An 11,257-nucleotide genomic window follows, 5' to 3' on the forward strand; every position below is an offset into this window, starting at 1 on the left:
AATTATATCATTAAGGAGAGAACATTAAGGAAAGGAAAGGGTTAGCTAACACTAAATTTTCTCAAGGACCTACTATAGCCATGAATGTTTATAGGGGTTATCTCTGTTTTTTTCACACAAATATCCCTATTTTACTGCTGAGGAAACTAAAGCTCAGAGAAGTTAGTTAACTTGCCCTAGATCCAACAGCCATTGAAATGTCAGAATCTACATTTAGGATCTAACCTAAAGCAACAATTAGTTCTCCCAGTTCTGACAACCAGTGAAAAGCAGAGGTGAACAGCAGGGGCTCTGGGGCCAGATCACCTGGGCATGAATCCTGACTCCATCACTTGCCAGCTGTGAGACTTAAACAACATGCTTATCATTTTTCATCACTGTCTCCCTTACCTCCATTTGTAAAATGAGCACAAGAATAGTAACTACCCAAGAGGGTTATTTTGAGGATAAGAGGATTATTACAAATAAAGCACTTAGTAAGCAATACTATTATTATGTTGGCTGCTGACTCTGGAGAGAATCAGGACAAACATGCTTTGATGAGAAGTAGAAAGGAGTATGATAAAGCTGTAAATCAGAGGAAGGTAGATCAAGGCAAGAGAAATAATGCAGAGGTCTCAGTTTCGACCTGCGATGGTATTTGAGGATAGGAGCGGGAAACAGCTCACCAAGAGAGAACATGGACGAATGCCAATGGATAGAACATTAACGAAGACAAACTTAGAAATCAGAGTTGTTCTGTGGATGGGAATACCCTGCAGTTTGTTTTTCACTGGCTTTGCTGTTGTTATTGTTCCCTATTCTTTAAACAGAAAAGACATCACTTTGTTGAACCATCTCAAAAGCAACTGTGTAAAAAGTAAAGTCTATACAATCTGAACTCCTATGAGAGGTTTAGTCTACTTTCCTCAGCTCAGGCAAAGGCTTCTGGAAACAAAGCACCAACTTTGATTCCTAAATGAGCATCAGTCCCTGTGGTTCAGTTACTCAAAGCTTCCAGCAGCACAGAACCTAATAGTTCATGCTCCACAGCTGGGTTCTGAGCCTGGGGCTTCCAGTGACTTTTCAGAGAGCTTCATGATTGGTTTGCTTCCATGGGATTTGGATCAAGATGAAAAATGAGCCCAAGGTTATTTGGAAACAGTTCATATTTAAGAGACCTTCAAACACTTTCACAAATAAAAGTGGTCTATGAATATTGTATAATAACCCTCTAATAACTTCCCACTTGCTAATGTTTATCACGGGAGGAAAATTAGCAACGGGTACACCCGTACTTCATAAGCTAGGAAATGGGAGATAAAATCCAAGTAGTTTGGAAGAGTTGAAATCACTTTACTCAGAAGGGAATAGCAGTTCATAAGGGAAGGAAATTGCATTTGAATTTCCTAGCATTGTGATAATAAAAGTATTCTAACTACTTATTTTTGACAGAGTAGCTCCAGGCTCCAGCACCTAACCCACCAATCTCTGTCCCCACCAACTCATTATGGGCCATCCATGGAGCCTGTATTGTTCTGGAGTCACAGGGATGGGGTTATGCAGATTGAAGATCATCTGTCTAACTTTAATGCATAAAGTGGAAACCAAACGCAATAATCTCATGGACACTTAACAAATAAACGTCTTTTCAATCACCATCCATCACCATCCTTTTGTGGCATTGGTGCTAACCCTCACCCTTCTTTCTGGAGCAGAGCTGCCCTTTAGGACCTGTTCCACATTAGTGAGTCAAATCGGCCATTTTTTCATTGTCATTCATTTCATTTTTTCAGACCCCCTGGCTTAAAAATCAGCGTTTACAAAGAAGCTTGTGATGCGGTAAAGAGCCAGGACAGAAATGTAATAAACAATGTTTTGAATTACATTTTGGACATTTAAAAATGCTCTGGGCTCAATTTCATAAGGCATTTGCATTTGTAATGAGAAAAAAAAAAACCCATCTCTGAGCGCCCAGTCTCAGGTTAACAGCCTCTAAATTTTCTGTAGGAGCAATTACAAATTGTACACAGATTCATTATTTCTCGAGTACTTTATCAGGACATTTCCCCATACATCTAATTTATCCTGTCTGAAACATAACTTGACATAAGGGATTTTCTTAATTGCTTTTGAAGCCCTTCCAAGATAATCAACTGCTTTTGGGAGGATGATAAAAGACAGTAGACAATATTGCGAGTCTGTCTACAGATCACATGCTGAAGTTTATGGGTAAGAGACAGCAAAGAAAGGCAACATTTGCCTCTTAAACTATCTAGTATCTCTATTTTAATTTGGTTTCCATTTAAATGGCAGTGTCTTGCTTTAAGAATAGCAAGAAGAAAATCTCCCATTTTTATCTGCCCCATTGCAATGGCTGTCACTTTGCGGGGGGTGGGGGGGTAGATGCAGTCATTATTTACAAATGGACAAAAGTACAGTCTTTGTTATTCTGAAGAATCCTAACCAAAGATTAAATAAAGATTAAAGCAAAAATAAAATAACCAAATTTGGGGAGGAGAAGAAATGCTGTCAAAAGCTGGTTGTGTTTCTGCAACCCACCATTTAACAATTTAAGCAAATGATAGAACAGTTTTTTAGACCCTTTTTACCTTGAGTTTTCAAGCTGCCAATTCTAAATAATTCCATTTTTAGTTACAGAACTGTTATCTAATGTACATGGTAGGCAGGATTATGGTTGCCCACAGATGTCCATACCTTGACACCCAGAACCTTACATGGCAAAATAGACTTTGTAGATATGATTAAGACTATTGACCTTAAGATGGGGAGATTATCCTGGATCATTGGGAGATACCCAGTCTACTCAGGTGCGTCCTTAAAATTGGAGACTCTTTCCCAACAGTGGTCAGAGAGCGATGAGACGGAAGTGTTGGGAGAGATTCAACGTGAGGACTCGACCCACTGCTGCTGGCTTTGAAAATGGAAGGAGGGGGCCACAAGCCAAGAAATGTGGTGGCCTCTAGAAGTTGGGAACAGCCTTCAGTTTATAACTAGCAACAAAATGGGGACTTCATTCCCTCAAATGCAAGAAACTGAATTCTATCAACAACCCTAATGAGCAGGAAATTATTCTTCTCTAAAGCCTCTGCAAAGGAATGCAGCCTGGAGACACTTTGATTTTAGCCCATTGAGACCTGTGTCAGACTTCTGACCTACAGGACTCTGAGATAATACATTTGAGTTGTTTAAGCCACTATGTTGGTGGTTATTTGTAAAAGGTACCCAGAAAACCAATATGCTGTCTAAAGTATAATATCCTATTTTGGTACCCAGATCATCTTCCTAATGCCCAAATATAAGAGATTTAATATGACTTGTATTATCATTTAGTTAGTACCACCCTGTGCAATGGAAATTCAAATGCTGCTTGCTAAAATCAAATTAAATTATATCTCACAAATGGAAAATATAAAGACTCTAGTGTCCTTTTAGGAAGCTGACATTATTATCTTAAGAACACTGACTGGGACATTGGGTAAAGGAAGAAAATTATTAGCTTTGTTTTAGATCAACAGTGTTAATATGCCATGCTGACCCTTAATCATCTCCCAAGAATTGCTCTTGGCAGGAATTGGAAAATTGATTGTTCTCAGTTTTAAAGCTTAGCCTTGGCAGTCTTGAAGTCCACGGGAGTTCAAGGAATATTTAGATCTTTTCAATTAAAAGATACTCCAAAATGATAGGAATCATAACTAATAACAGAATCACTTTTTCCAGGTAATGCAGGCAACATTAATAGCCAAAAATAAAATGGTTAGTTTAGTGCTTCACTTGTATTAAACGATGGATGACCTTATCCTAGGTATCATGTTCCAGTTGTAGTTAATTAACTTTCCCAAAGACACAATAGCAAAGAATAGAAATTCAAGTGAGGCAGGAGATCACAAAACCTGCTATGGAAGGTTTTGGTGCTATGGAAGCACCAAACTAAAGAAAACTGGGAGCATTCAGCTCATAAAGCAGGTCAGGAGGAGATCCATGATCTAACTTTATAAATCAATAAAAGTATGGCGTCCTATTTTAAGATGGTGGATGGAATACATGTATCAAATTTTGTTTCCTCCCAAAACCCCAGTGAAAAATACTTTAAAAAAAAAAGACATAAAATAACAAGGACAGGAAGAAGAGGAAAGGAGACAACAGTAACAAAATTTTGGAAGCTGGAAAGCAAAGGGAACTATGGTAAAGGATTTAACCAACCCCCAAAAGCTGAGTTGTAGCCAGTGGTTGTGAGAGCTGAGAACCAAAGTAATTTACTCTGAAAATCCTTAAAAGACTCAGGACCAGATACCTCCAAATCTTGGGTGAAAGGGAAGGAAGAGCGTAAAGAGAAATGAGTGAAATTAGATTCCCAGATCCTCTCCCCAACACCTCCAGATTTCTGAACATCTATCCTCTGGAGAGTCTTTTAACACAGATGATTTCTGGAGTGGAGTACAGGAGGTGAGATGGGCAGGTTGAGGATGGAGGTACTACACTGAAGACAGGAGGAATAAGTGAATGTATGAAAGCTGAATGCTAACTTCAGGACTTTGAACTGTGTGGGGGCACTAACATAATCTAGGCAAGGAGTTCAATATCTTGGGTCAAGGTCTCCACTGGATGAACTGCACACCTTAAGAAAGTCTATTATGTAGGCTGCCTGTGCGGGCCCTCGGGGCTGCGCGAGCAGGTCTAGGACGGCCGAGCGGTGTGTCTCCGCCGCACCCAGGGGCGGTGATGCCTACAGAGTAGAGTGACAGCAGCTGGGCTGAATGTTTCACTGCTGAACTGGTTCCTCAGGTATCCTGGCTCTGGCGATTGCTATGGGAGATTGGATGACTGTTACAGATCGAGGTCTGTCTTCAGAAAGCAAAAACATCTCTCAATATACCTCAGAAACAAAGATGTCTCCATCAAATTTATACTCACAGCAAGTGCTATATTCTTCAATACCTTTATCAAAAAATGTGCACTTTTTTTTAGTGCCTTCTGCACATAACAGAATATTGAACAAAGTATTTCATATCTTGATCAGGAATTGACTACTTTCGGTTTTCCTTCATTATATGAAGAATCCAAAGGTAAAGAGACAAAGAGAGAATTAAATATACTTGCTGTTTTAAATTGTATGAATGAGCTACTTGTACTCAGCAGAAGAAACTTGTAGCCCAGAAAAATGTGGAAACACAGAATCTGAAACTGGGAAGCGATATGGACCATCTGCAGAACTGCTATGCAAAACGTAAGGAACAACTGGAAACCTCCAGGACAGAAATGATTGGTCTTCAGGAGAGAGACACACAGTTACAATGCAAGAACAGGAATTTGCATCAGCTACTGAAAAATGAGAAAGATGAGGTGCAGAAATTACAAAATATCATTGTAAGTCAAGCTACTCAATATAATCATGATATGAAGAGAAAAGAGCGTGAATATAATAAACTAAAGGAACGTCTACATCAACTTGTTATGAACAAGAAGGATAAAAAAATAGCTATGGAAGTTTTAAATTAAGTGGGGAGAGCTGATGGAAAAAGAGGCTCCTGGAGGATGGGTAAAACTGAAGCCAGGAATGAAGATGAAATGTAAAAAATTCTCTTGAATATTGTCAGAAACAAATCCTAATGGAAAATGCTGAGCTTAAGAAGGTTTTTCAGCAAATGAAAAAGGAAATAATTTCTCTTCTTTCTCCCCAAAAGCAGAAACCTAGAGAAAGAGAAGATGATAGTACAGGAACTGTTATCCCTGATACTGAAGATGCTGGGGAACTGAATAGAGAGAGTACGTTTCACCTTTCCTGTGAAACTGTGAGAGAGCAGCTTACCAACAGCATCAGAAAAACAGTAGAGAACTTTGAAAAGTCACGTAGAAAAACTTGATAACCAAGTTTCAAAGGTACACCTAGAAGGTTTTAATGATGAAGATGTAATCTCACGTCAAGACCACGAACAAGAAACTGAAAAAACTTGAGTTAGAAATTCAACAGTGTAAAGAAATTATTAAAACTCGGCAGCAACTTTTACAGCAGCAGCTCGCTACTGCATGTGATGATGACACCACTTCACTGCTACAAGGCTGTTACTGGTTGGAAGAAAAGGAACGCCTCAAAGAAGAATGGTCCCTATTTAAAGAGCAAAAGAAGAATTTCGAGAAAGAAAGACTAAGCTTTACAGAAGCAGCTATTCGCCTAGTATTGGAGAGAAAGGCATTTGAAGAAGAAAGAGCCAGTTGGGTAAATCAACAGTTTTTAAATATGACTACCTATGACCACCAGAGCTCAGAAAATGTGAAACTTTTCAGTGCGTTCTCAGGAAGTTCTGATCGGGACAACCCTACAGTACACTCGAGGCCACGGCAAAAGGAAACCTCACGGTGTGCCTACTGGGTCTCCAGTTTGCAAGTCTAAACTTATTAAATCTCTTCCTGCTTCTCCTTCTACTTCCGACTTTTGCCAGACACGTGCCTCTAGAAGTGTATCTGAACATAGTTCAATCAATGTACCAAATATAACCCCTGAAGAATCTAAGCCATATCAAGTTGGAAGAGAATGTACAAATCAGAAGTGGAGCGTGGTATCAAGGTCTGGGTCACAGGAAGGTTGCTGTAGTGGATGCTCCTCGACCCACGCAAATGCTCACGTAGAGAAGGATGACTTACCTTAGACATGTGAACTGGGATTCTTTTTTTTCATTAACATGTTCATCAAATTTCCCATCTGAGTTGAAACAGGGTGTGTTATCAAAGTCAATCATCTCTAATAATTTAAGATGGTCTGTGTTGTCTGGACTTCCCCGTTCCTCCCCCAAAGAGCTAAAATGTTAAATCTATTTAAAAGGATATAAAAGCTTTGGATATGTATTTTTAGTAACAGAAGCACCTGGTTCTGTGAATAAAGGAATGTATAGACGTTTCGATGGAAACAAAGCACTAGAATGAGTTTCCTCTTATAGGTATTAAAAATACCACTTTTAGGAAACTGATTATTGTAAATATTTAATTTTGTCTCATATATAGTTGGCATTGGAAGTTTAGCCTTTCCTTGAAGGTATACTGCAGATTTTTAACAAAGCAAGTTATATATTTATTATGTTTAGTGTGATTTGAAATACCCTCGTTCATATGTTTTAAATAAAGTGAAATTTATGTAAAAAAAAAGAAAAAGCCTATTATGTAAAAGATAAAATTGGCTCTCTAACAGTGGCCCTCTACATTACTAATTATGGAATCTCTAAACCGTATTAATCTCAGTAGGAAAAGGATGGTATAAGAGAGTCCCTGGAGGCTATGAGTACCGCCTGCAGGTCACCCTTCTGGCCCTTCTATCTCCAGCATCTCAAGGCAGCTTAAAGGCAGTGATGTGCTGATGTACTTAGTGCTCTGCTTCCTCTGGCAACACTTCTTTTGTGATAAAACTTTCTGATGCACTCTCCCTGAAACGGCTTAATAGTACAGATCTCAGGCTTCTTCTCCAACCAGCCACCAGACCACTGGCAGTCAAACCTCTGCCCTCCAAGCAGGGGACTGGAAGACCTTTTTATGAGGAATCTGACCTGCCCAGAAGGAAAAACCTGAAAATAATGACATTGGGAGCTCCCCCAACTAACAGGAAGCACTCACATCGTCCTAGAATAGTTGTTGTCCTTTGGGATGACTTTGCTCCCAGGGAATATCTGGCGATGTCTGGAAACATTTTTGATTGTCAAGACGGGAGGGGTGTGGCTGGTGTCTAGTAAAGAGAGGCCAAGGGTGCTGTCAATCATCCTACGATACACAGGACAATCTTCCTACACACAGATACTCAGCAGTTCCAATTAGCCTTTCAGTGTCTCGCTCTCAATCATGATCAGACAGCCAAGGATTACCAGACAGCTTAGCAAAGCCTCTAACAGAGAAGAAAACAGACTAAGCACAATCAATCAAATAAAAGCAGTTTGGAGGAAACATACCTTGCAGCCAAAAAACAAAAAAATCTAAAACAAAACTATCATTAATAAAAAAAGAGATAGCACAGTCCATACATCCATGAAACATAACAATGATGCTCTTTTTTAAAAAGGAAACGTTGAGAGAACGCAGGTTCTTAGAAACTAAGATGATAACAAAAAGAATAATTTAGCAGAAGTGGGGAACATTTTTTTTAAGTTAACGCAGTCTCCCAGAATGAGAATACTAAAAAGACAAAGAATTAAAAAACAGAGATGAAAATCAGAGGATCAGTTATTGGTTTCCTATTGCTGCTGTAACGTATTACCACAAACTTGGTGGCTTAAACAACACTAATTTATTATCTTTCAGTTCTGGAGGTCAGTAGTCTGAAATGAGTTTCACTAGGCCAAAACCAAGGTGTTGGCAGGGTCATGCTTCTTCCTGAGGTGCTAGAGGCAAATCTGTTTCCATACTGCTTTTTCTGGCTTCTGGAGGCTGCCTACATTCCTTGGCCTCTGACCTCCTCCTTGCATCACTCTTGCTTCCATTGTCACATCTACTACTTAATTTCCTGCTTCCTTCTTAACAGGACCCTGTGATTACATTGAACCCACCAGGATAATTCAGGATAATCTCATCTCGTTATTCTTAATCACATTTGCAAAGCTTCTTTTGCCACATAAAGTACCATTCACAGATTCTGGGGATTAGGACATGGGCAAGTTGGGCAGGGGGCATTTTTTGGCCTACCACAATCAGATTACGAGGCGTGATATCCATAAAGTACAATGAAAAAGAAGATGGAGAGGAGGAGATAGTAATGAAATACTGAAGGCTTTAAGTTTAAAGACTGAATGGGCTAAGGGCTAAGCAAAATGAATGAAAATAGACCTACAACAAGGGGCACCACTGTAAAATTTCAGAACAGCAAAGATAAAAAGAAGATTCAATAAGCTTCTAGCAAGGGGGAAAAGAAACATACGAAGGACAAAAAATCACTGGCTCTGGACTTTCAAATACCAACATTGGAAGCACAAACAATGGAACAATGTCTCCAAAATCCTGGGGGGAAATGTTTCCCCTGTTAACATGTTATGCCCAAGTGGTCAAGTTTCAACATTTTTATCCCTTATAGACCCTTTCTCAGGAAGCCACTGAAGGATGTGCGACCACAACTAGAAAGCACAATAAAGTGACAGAAATGAAATGCAGGAAACAGGAGACTCAACACAGGAGAGACAAAGGAAATTCCAGGACAAGAGAAGGGAGATCAGAAAATACAGGGCAGCAAGTCCAGACTGGAGCAACATGACTAAAGAGAGTAGGCTGAGAGCTATCTCCAAGATGGTGTTTGCAATCCTATCATCTTTGTTTTAAACCTGAGAATGTCAGATGAGTCTGGCCCAGTTTGTTCTGTTTCTGCTCTGCCCGACATGCTGTGAAGCCTGGAATTGGCGGGGATCTTCATCTTAACCTCAAAGAATAAGTGCTACCTACCTCTCACAGCTAGATGGTAGGCCACAGCAAGCTGAGAAGCAGAAAACACAGAGCAAGCCAGTCCCTGTTACCACATTCTCACTGGCCTTCCTGACCTACTCAACAGTAGTTGGTCCAATTTTCCCAAGACTCATTCACACCCTTGCCCACTGTAAACTTGCAGGAAAGCCGAAGTCAAAGACATTCAGTAAATCATCTCCTGGGAGCTGTCACTTTGCAGTAGCAATATTATCCTTTTCTTCCCTAGCTGTGTGCTTATTATCCGTTTTTCAGAACTAAATAATATATAGTTGGGGGCTTCCGGGAAGATGGCGGAAGAGTAAGACGCGTAGATCACCTTCCTCCCAACAGATACACCAGAAATACATCTACAACTGGAACAACTCCTACAGAACACCTACTGAACGCTGGCAGAAGACCTCAGACCTCCCAAAAGGCAAGAAACTCCCCACGTACCTGGGTAGGGCAAAAGAAAAAAGAATAAACAGAGACAAAAGGATACGGACGGGACCTGCACCAGTGGGAGGGAGCCGTGAAGGAGGAAAGGTTACCACACACTAGGAAGCCCCTTCTCGGGCGGAGACTGCGGGTGACGGAGGGGGGAGCTTCGGAGCAGCGGAAGAGAGCGCAGCAACAGGGATGCAGAGGGAAAAGCAGAGATTCCCGCACAGAGGATCGGTGCCGACCATAACTCACCAGGCCGAGAGGCTTGTCTGCTCACCCGCCGGGTCAGGCGGGGCTGGGAGTTGAGTCTCGGGCTTCGGTCGGAGCGCAGGGAGAGGACTGGGGTTGGCGGCGTGAACACAGCCTGCAGGGGGTTAGTGCACCACGGCTAGCCAGGAAATGTCTAGACCTGCCGAAGAGGCAGGAGACTTTTTCTTCCCTCTTTGTTTCCTGGTGCGCGAGGAGAGGGGATTAAGAGCGCTGCTTAAAGGACCTCCAGAGACGGGCGCGAGCCGCCGTTAGCCTGGACCCGAGAGACAGGCATGAGACGCTAAGGCTGCTGCTGCCGCCACCAACAAGCCTGAAGGCAAGCACAGTTCACTCTCCACACCCCCCTTCCGGGGAGCCTGTGCAGCCTGCCACTGCCAGGGTCCCGGGATCCAGGGACAACTTCCCCGGGAGAACGCACGGCGCGCCTCAGGCTGGTGCAACGTCACGCTGGCCTCTGCCGCCGCAGGCTCGCCCCGCCTCCGTGCCCCTCCCTCCCCTAGGCCTGAGTGAGCCAGAGTGCCCGAAGCAGCTGCTCCTTTAACCCCATCCTGTCTGAGCGAAGAACAGACGCCCTCCGGCGACCTACACGCAGAGGCGGGGCCAAATCCAAAGCTGCCCTGGGGGCTGTGGGAAAAAAAAAGAGAAAGGGAAATCTCTCCCAGCAACCTCAGAAGCAGCCGATTAAAGCTCCACAATCAACTTGATGTACCCTGCATCTGTGGAATACATGAATAGACAACGAATCATCCCAAATTGAGGAGGTGGACTTTGAGAGGAAGATTTATGATTTTTTCCCCTTTTCCTCTTTTTGTGAGTGTGTATGTGTAGGCTTCTGTGTGAGATTTTGTCTGTATAGCTTTGCTTCCACCATTTGTTGTAGGGTTCTATCCATCCGGTTTTTTTGTTTTCTGTATTTTTTTAATTTTTAATAATTATTTATTTTAATAACTTTTTATTTTACTTTATCTTCTTTCTTTCTTTCCTTCCTTCCCTCCTTTAGAGGACGAATCATACCAAATTGAGGAGGTGGACTTTGACAGCAAGATTTATGATTTTTCCCCTTTTCCTCTTTTTGTGAGCGTGTATGTGTATGCTTCTGTGTGAAATTTTGTCTGTATAGCTTTACTTCCACCAT

At 41.5% G+C, this 11,257-nt stretch overlaps 1 pseudogene; it reads left to right on the forward strand.

Annotated features, from left to right (window-relative positions):
* Nucleotides 1-4,808: 4,808 nt before the first annotated feature.
* On the forward strand, nt 4,809-6,647 carry LOC116751881 (annotated as a pseudogene).
* Nucleotides 6,648-11,257: the final 4,610 nt, after the last annotated feature.

The sequence above is a fragment of the Phocoena sinus genome, chromosome 3, assembly GCF_008692025.1.
Source record: "Phocoena sinus isolate mPhoSin1 chromosome 3, mPhoSin1.pri, whole genome shotgun sequence".
In the NCBI taxonomy this organism is placed as follows: domain Eukaryota; kingdom Metazoa; phylum Chordata; class Mammalia; order Artiodactyla; family Phocoenidae; genus Phocoena; species Phocoena sinus.